This window comes from Ovis aries, chromosome 7, assembly GCF_016772045.2.
Source record: "Ovis aries strain OAR_USU_Benz2616 breed Rambouillet chromosome 7, ARS-UI_Ramb_v3.0, whole genome shotgun sequence".
NCBI lineage: Eukaryota > Metazoa > Chordata > Mammalia > Artiodactyla > Bovidae > Ovis > Ovis aries.
This window is the reverse complement of record NC_056060.1, coordinates 43,459,659-43,467,605: the sequence shown is the minus strand read 5'-3', so window position 1 is coordinate 43,467,605 and position 7,947 is coordinate 43,459,659.

Sequence of the window (7,947 nt, the reverse complement as noted above, 5' to 3'; positions counted from 1 at the left end):
CTTATGATTCTGTAGTGGAGGGTGGGTTTGAAGGGGTGGAACTGAACCAAGGGGATCAGGCATGGCTTCAATGGGTAGCAAAGGCCTCCATGACCCAGGTTTGGCCCCAGAGCTGATGCCCGCAGTGCTGGGCCTGGAGGGGGTGTCATTCACAGGGCAGAATGAACAGGAAACCACCAATGTGGCATGGGTTGGGGGAGGTCAGAGAAGATGAAGGATGGGGCTCTGGGGAGGTGAACTGCATGTAAATGGCAAAGCCTAGATTTGAAACCGGGTCTATTTGACCAAAAGCCCAGGCTCCTGGTTCCACAGGCACACCTTTTTTCCTCTCCAAAGCAGCTGGTCCACAGAACTTCCATGGACAAAATAAAGGAAACAGTATTAGCGGGTGTCTAGGTGGGGTGGAGGGAAGCTTCATGGATGAGTTGGCATTTGAAGCTGATTTAAGAATGAATGAGACTTTATTATTAGGTGAGTGGGAGGGGACAGGGAAGGGTATCCCTAACAGTGGGAACGGCATAAGCCAAGGTAGTGCGAGAAGGTGCAAGGGACAGGGCAGGGCAGAGTAGCCATGGAACGGGAGCAACTGGCGAGAGAGGTGTGTGGTCAGAGCACTGGGTTGAACTGGAGGATTGATGTGCATGTCAGGGGGGGTTGGAAGAACCTTGAGTGCCAGGCAAAGGCATTTGGGTGCCAGGATATCCTGGCAGGTATGTAAGGAAGGGTGTGCTTTCATCAGTCCTGTGTTCCAGAGGCTCACTCTGCCTCCAGGATGAAGGATGCTAGTGAGTGGAGCAAGGAGGAGAGGCTGAGGAGGGGAGTGTCCAGGCAGAGGTTGTGGAGCTAGAATCAGGCCTGGGACAGGGAGTGGAGAGGAGGGGATGTTGGGAGAAGAGAGACAGCCTGAGGATGGACAGCGGAAGGGGGAACCATGCAGCCACCAGGCAGAGTTTCTAAAACCACTGAGTGCCCACCTCCTCCCCAACCCAGGCCACTGGGTTTAGGCTGGAAGGCCTCAGAGAAAGTCTTACCTCTGTCCAGACTCCCCGCCCTTTCCAGGTTCTGCCCATCTCCTCTACTTCCCTGGGGGAAGCAGCAGGGACCCCACCTGTAGGCAGGGCAGGATTTTCTCCTTTCTCTACTAGCTAAGGAGGAATACTCAAAATTTCTCTGCAGAAAGTGAAAGTGAAGTAGCTCAGTCGTATCCGACTCTTTGCGACCCCGTGGACTGTAGCCTACCAGGCTTCTCTGTCCATGGGATTCTCTAGACAAGAATATTGGAGTGGGTTACCATTTCAGAAGACAAACAAAACAAACATTTATCTGCAGAGCTGGAGGGACAACGCTAGCTCTCAACCACTGACAACAGACACTGGCTCCACCAGCAGTGAACCAGGGGCCCTGCCCCTACAAATGGCTGCTGATGCCTCTGGGAAGTCAGGTGGGGCCCTGATCGCCATGTTGGATATGTGCAGTTATTGCTTCAATAGTAGGTATGGGATGGTCATGCTGATTGGCCAGGTCTGGTCACATGCCCAGCCTTAACTGCAAGGAAGGCTGGGAAAAGGAGTATCTGGCATACTTAGTCTCAGGCATGGAAGTTGGGCTTCTCCTCATGCATGAAGACTACTCCACACATAGGAAGGGGTTTCAGATGCTGAGTGGCCAACACGAATGACAAATGTCCCATATGCTACCTTATAGAGATGTTTGTGAGAATTAAATGATTTATTCCATGTACACATGTTTTGCAAAGCATCTGGTATTGGCTTGGTCAATGTCAGCTCTCACTCAATTAAATTGTAAGCTTCATGAGGGCAGGAATTGGACCTCTTTTCTGCTCTCTACTGTATTCCTAGTGCCTAGTGTGGTGCCTGGCATGTAGCAGAGCTTGGCAATTTTTAATATTTTTCATTAAAAAAAAGTGAATCATTTTTAAAGTCTTTATTGAATTAGTTACAATATTGTTTCTGTTTTACGTTTTGTGCTTTTGGCTGTGAGGCATGTGGGATCTTAGCTCCCCGACTAGGGATAGAAACCTACCCCCTGCATTGGAAGGCAAAGTCTTAACCACTGGACCACCAGGGAAGTCCCACAAATATTTGCTGTACGAATGTCTTGCTCCTCAAGGCTGTGCTCTGCCCAGCCTTTCTCTCCTCCAGCTTTCTTCTTTGCCTTGGCTGTGACCACAGCATTTTCTGAAGAGAAGGCACATGCCGGAACAGAGAGAACACTGTAACAGGAGTCAGGTGCCCGCAACTCAGCTCCACCATGAGCTCACGGTGTGAGGAGGGCAAGTCACCTCCCCTCCCTTGGTCTGGGTCTCCACACCTGCAGAATGGGTACAATAACCTCAGCTGCTATGTCCCATATCTCTGGTATGAGGGACAAATGAGAAAACTTGAGAAGTTGATTGCAAAGCCGCAAAAAACCTTCAGCCCCAAAGCTGGGGAGGAAGTTGCTGCTCAAGCCATTCAAGGAGAAGTGTGAAGACCCCACCCCTAAGGATCCGCTTTTGAATGGGGGCTAGGGGAATGTAGGTGGGGAAATGGCCTTCCTCTTCCCTCGGTGGGAAGGCCTAGTATTCATGCACTGTGAACTGAAGCTATTTTTATGTAGCACAACTGTGATTATGACAGGGCCTCTTCCTGAAGGGGAAGGGTGGGGAGTAGACCTGAGTCATCAGTGGGGCCGCACAGCTGACACAAGTCTGCCGTGAAAATTACTCCAGTCCCCCCAGATGACTCTCACCCTCTGTCTTCCTCAGTAGAGGTGCCAAAGAGAGCCGAGGGCTGGACTACAGCTCCAGGAAGGACTAGGTCAGTCATTGGGCTCAGGGCCTGTCAATCATAGTTGATCTTCCAATGAGCTGTGGGATGGCAGTGTCCCTGGGCGGGAACCTGAGGACCACTGGAAATAGCGGAAAGAGAGGACAGAAACGTACCTGACACATCCTTCCGGCACCCTGCCGGGTTGGCCCGCTGAACTTTAGGTTCCAAGCAGCGTTTATTGGGAACCGATTGTGCGTCCGCACTGTGGATATGGGCTTTGCATCTCCTTTACTTGAATTTTCCCAACACCCTCCCGCTTAGGTAGAGGTGACTTGCCTCGGTCTTATAGATAAGGGCGCCTAGGCTCCATGTGGATATGACTGACTCAGCTCCACTGCACTCCAGACTATGAATCCTGAGCTGAGGGAGCCAACAGGAAGGGTGATTATTTTCTTTACTGGAAGGATAGGGAAAGGCTTCCCAGAGAGGGTGACATTTGAGCCAGGCCCTAAACAATGAGCAGGATTTAGCTCTCTTAGGGGGGAAGGGAGAGGAGAGAAGGAAAGGCCTGTGACACAGAGGGATATGGCATGGACAAAGGCTTGGAGGTGTAACAGTGCATGGCTTGTTGAGGCAGGGATGTGGGGAGGGAAGGGTCAGGTAACTCTAGGTGACTGGGGAGTGTCAGGGGTGCTGAGGGTGCTAGGGAGGGGCCTTGCTTGCCAGACTGAGAGGTTAGGGCTATTTGGGGTTCCTGCAGAGCTGGGCAGGCCCTTGGCATTGTCCCGGAAGTGCAATCATACAAAGAGAGGGGAGGGGAGCCCACAGTGGGAGGTAGTTTGGGGGGGGCCGTTAGGCCCAGAGGAAACCAGGTGGGTTTCCTGTCCTGGAGCCTGAGCTCAGGCAGTGGTGAGCCAGGGGCCCTGCAGGCTGCTACGCCTCCATCAGAGCCTTGGCGCCGCCAGGCTCCCCTGTGCTCCCCAGGGCTCCTCTCCTCTGCCCTTCTCTGAAGGCCTCTTCTGTGCTAGCACCTTTGCACACAGTGTTCCCTTTAATCCTCACAAATACCTGCAAGGTGAGTGTCACCCCCGTTTTGTGAGAGAAGAAACAAGAAGTTAGGGGACTTGCTCCAAGTCACATAGCTCCTCTGGGTGACTTCATGAGGCCTCCACTGACATCCTTCAACAAAAGGGTCCTCTGGAGCTCTGCTTTCAGTCAGGGCAATGACAGCCTTCTTCTTCAGTGAGAAGGGGACCCTGAGGCCAAACCTCGCTGTTACTCACCTGCCTCCCAGGCACCCGTAGTACAGACTCAGATGTTCAATCCAGAAAGCCCCTTAGAGATCATGTTGTCCCCTCTGCATATTATAGATGGGGTAACTGAGGCTCCAAAAGGAAGAGACTTGCTTGGGTTCCCACTAGTGGTGATTGACCAGCCTGTTTGGAACAAGAGCCTCTCACTGTGGCTCTAGCTCAGCTGAGAAGCTGAGCAGTGAGGGACAAGTGGATTAGAGCACTGGCCTGGGGGTAGTGGAGTGTGTGGGACAGAGAATGGCCTAGGACTTCTAGGCACTCAGAGCCAAAATGCACTCAGCCCCTTTATCCCACTCGGCTCCCTTCAGACAGATGCCCTTCCCACCCCACCCCAGGATGCTTTACTGCCATCTGCCTGAAAAGTGTGCTAATAACTATGCAAAACCTGGTGACACTGAGCTGACTGTGCCGCTAGAGTTGTGCAGTGCATAATTTGTGCAAATGTGAGTGGCTGCCCAGCCCTGAAATGTTAACTCTCCCCACTTCTCTATCCCCTCTCTTCCTTCCCTTACCTCTTCCCACAGAGCCAGGGAGCAGGGGGCCACGTCTCACCAGCGTGGGAGAGGGAAGGAGGGACAGAGACAAGGGAGGAGGAAGGAGAATGTGGAGGGCAATAGAGGGAAAGGGTAGGACTCAATTCTGCTATCAGAAACCAAAACCGAAACTTCTGGCAGAAGGCAATGTGAAAGGCAGGTCTGCAGCTAGACGCTAAGATTGAAAGGCGACACTGAAAGAGCACAGCCTCCCTAACCAGCTGGTCAGAGACTCCCGACGCTGTGTCACCTAGACCAGATCTTGCCATTCATGCTGACAAGGAGTGTGCCAGGCCAGAGGCTTTTCCTCTGTCCATGGAATTCTCCAGGCAAGAATCCCGGAGTGGGTTGCCAGTCCCTTCTCTAGGGAATCTTTCTGACCCGGGGATCAAACGCTCGTCTCTCATATTAGAGGCAGGTTTTTTTTTACTGTCTGAGCCACCAGGGAAGTCCGAGGATTCAAAAGGCCCCTTTAGACATTACAGTGCCCAACTCTAGGGTTAGAATCTTTGCTGGAATACGGGGGAGGGCGCTTCTCAAGCCACAGAGTCACCTAATGTCCCAAGACTAGGTGACCCATAGCCTTAGCTGATGTTAGTGTTTGTGTGGACATGCACACACCGGTGAAGCAGGGGCAGCTGGCATCAGTGTGCCTGAAAGAATGGGGACTGTATTCCCTCCAAGTTGAGCTCAGGACATGTGAAGTAACATGGATTTTTGTGACCCATCTGGCTGGGAGGGGTTATTCAGATGACATAATGTTTAGGAGCCTCACTCTGAGGCTCTTGCTGCTTTATTCCAACAATGAGATGGAATGTTTGAAACTTGCGTTGCCTTTAGAAATTTGGAATTTGTATGGTCACCATTTATTATGACCTTTGTGATTCGATGAGCCAGTCCTGTATCAGGGACCCAGGTGTCACCCCTCCATGGAGGTTCCTGGATGCTTTAGGTGGGGAGGGATGCTGTTTCCAGAGCACATGTCTCTCGGCTCCAGAATGGGCAGCCTCTTGTGTTTAATTAATCTTTGTATCTCCCATTATGACAGGAGCCTCCCCTTCCCCTGGGTTCTCAGAGTGTAAGCTCCTGGCTTCTCTGTTTGTCGGGTGATACCTACTCTGTGCTGGCCTCATAGAGACAGGGAAGAAGGGGACAAATGCAGGGGCAGGGCCTAAGGGGGTCTGGCTCCATCATTTCTCAGCCCTGTGGTCTTGGACAAGTTCTGTTCCTCTCTGAGCCTCAGTTTCTTCAATTGGAGATGGGGATGACTTAAATAGCTGACTTTTCTTGAGCATATACTGTGGGTCAGGCACTGTGTTAAGCATATTACATGTAGTAGCTTGTTCAGAAATACTGACAAGGGCTTCCAATGTGCAAGGGCCACTACAAGGTCAGCTGATGACGTGGAGGTTTGGAGAAGTTAGGTGACTTCCCAAGATTATGTGCAGATGAGTGGAAGAAATTGTACCCCAGAACCCACACTTCTAACCAACTCACTGTACTAAATGGACCCCAGGGGGCCAGGAGGACAGGCCTGTGGAGAGCTCAGCATGGAACCGGCTTAGGGAAAGTTCAGGATGGTGGTGCTGTTTTCCATGGAGGCCAGGCCCATCTGGGCTAGAAGGTGCTCAGCCTGACTTCAGGGGCTAGAGCAGGGAGAGGCCAGCCAGGTGACCCCACAGGATGCTGTGGGAAAAGGTCCTCCAAGCCAGGATTCATAAAAAACATGGCCAGCAAGAAGGGTGAAGGCTCAGAGCCCTAAGGAAGGGAGCTGGGCCACCCCTGAGTGAGATCATTATTCTCCCCTCCCCTCGGATGCCCCCACTGAGGGCAGGAGCCTTAGAGGAAGCCAGCTGAGCAAGTAATGGGAGAAGAAGCAGATCACATTCAGTTCAGAACCCCAGGCTGAAGAGCACGGGCCTGGGAGTGCCCCAGAAAGCAGGTCACCGATGTGGCAACCGTCAGTCCACTCACGGGGCTGCCTCTGGGGATCTGGCTTAGCCTCCCTTCCCAGTGCCACAGCAGCTGGATCCATACTGACCCTGAACCAAGGACCCACACAGAGATGGCCCTGAGCAGAGGGAGCTGTGGCTTGCTTAAGGACCGCCCTCCCTGTACCCAGCTAAGTCTGGCAAATCTCTCAGCCTGCCAAAGAGGAGATGTGTCTGCAGCGTACAGCCTCAGGGGCTGGACACACAAATACACGCAGGCATGCATGCCCACAGCACTCAGAAACCCAGGCTGGGTGGATGCAGAGAAATCCCAAGAAATCTAGTAGCTAAATCCAACAGGCCAGAATCCTTGGCTCACCCTTGCTTCCTTTCTCTCATACTCCACACCCAATCTGTTAGCAAACCCTATGGGCTCACTCTGTCCCCATTGCCACCTTAGCCACCACTGTCTCTCTCTGGGACACTGCAGTAGCCCCCGCACTGACCTCCCTATTTCCATCCTTAACCTCCATAGTCTGTTCTCAACACCGCAGCCAGAGTGACTGTTAAAAGATCATATCACTCCTCAGATTGAAGCCCTCCAGTGGCCCTCTTCCTCAACACACTCCACTAAGATACCATTTCCTGTTGCTCCCTTCACTCTGCTCCAGCCCCTCCAGACTTTCTTCGAAACAGTCAGGTATGAGACTTCCCTGGAGGTCCAGTGGTTAAGGATCTGCCTTGCATTGCAGGGGTGGTTGTTGTTGTTTAGTGGCTAAGTCGTGTCCGACTCTTTGTGACCCCATGGACTGCAGCACACCAGGCCTCCCTGTCCCTCACTATCTCCCGAAGTTTGCCCAAGTTCATGTCCATTGAATTGGTGATGCTATCCAACCATCTCATCCTCTGCTGCCCTCTTCTCCTTTTATCTTCAATCTGCAATCCTGGGGGCGTGGATTCAATCCGTGATCTAGGAGCTAAGATCCTACATGCTGCGGAGTCCTTGCACTGCAGCTAGTGAGCCCATGTGCTACAACTAGCTGAAACAGCCAAATGAAAAAAAATTAAAAAGGGTCAAGTGTACTGTCATATCTCCAGCACGGTCCCCTCTGCCCAGGACTCGCCTCCCTTGGATATCAGCATGGCCTGATCCTCAGCCTGCTCAAATGTCACTCTACTTCTCAGTCTTTCAGCAGAATACAACACTCAGGATTATGGAAGGACTATTGGCAGAAATGTGGATGGGATGCAAGGAAACCCCAAGGGAGAAAGCAGTGCGCAGGCCCAGGAGTGAGGGGTGCCTTTAGCTACTCCCAGGCCTGAGCGGGAAGGAAAGAAGTGGCTGCCAGAACCAAGAAGGTGAGGGAGAGGGCCAGCAGGCCAGAGCTGTGACCCCACA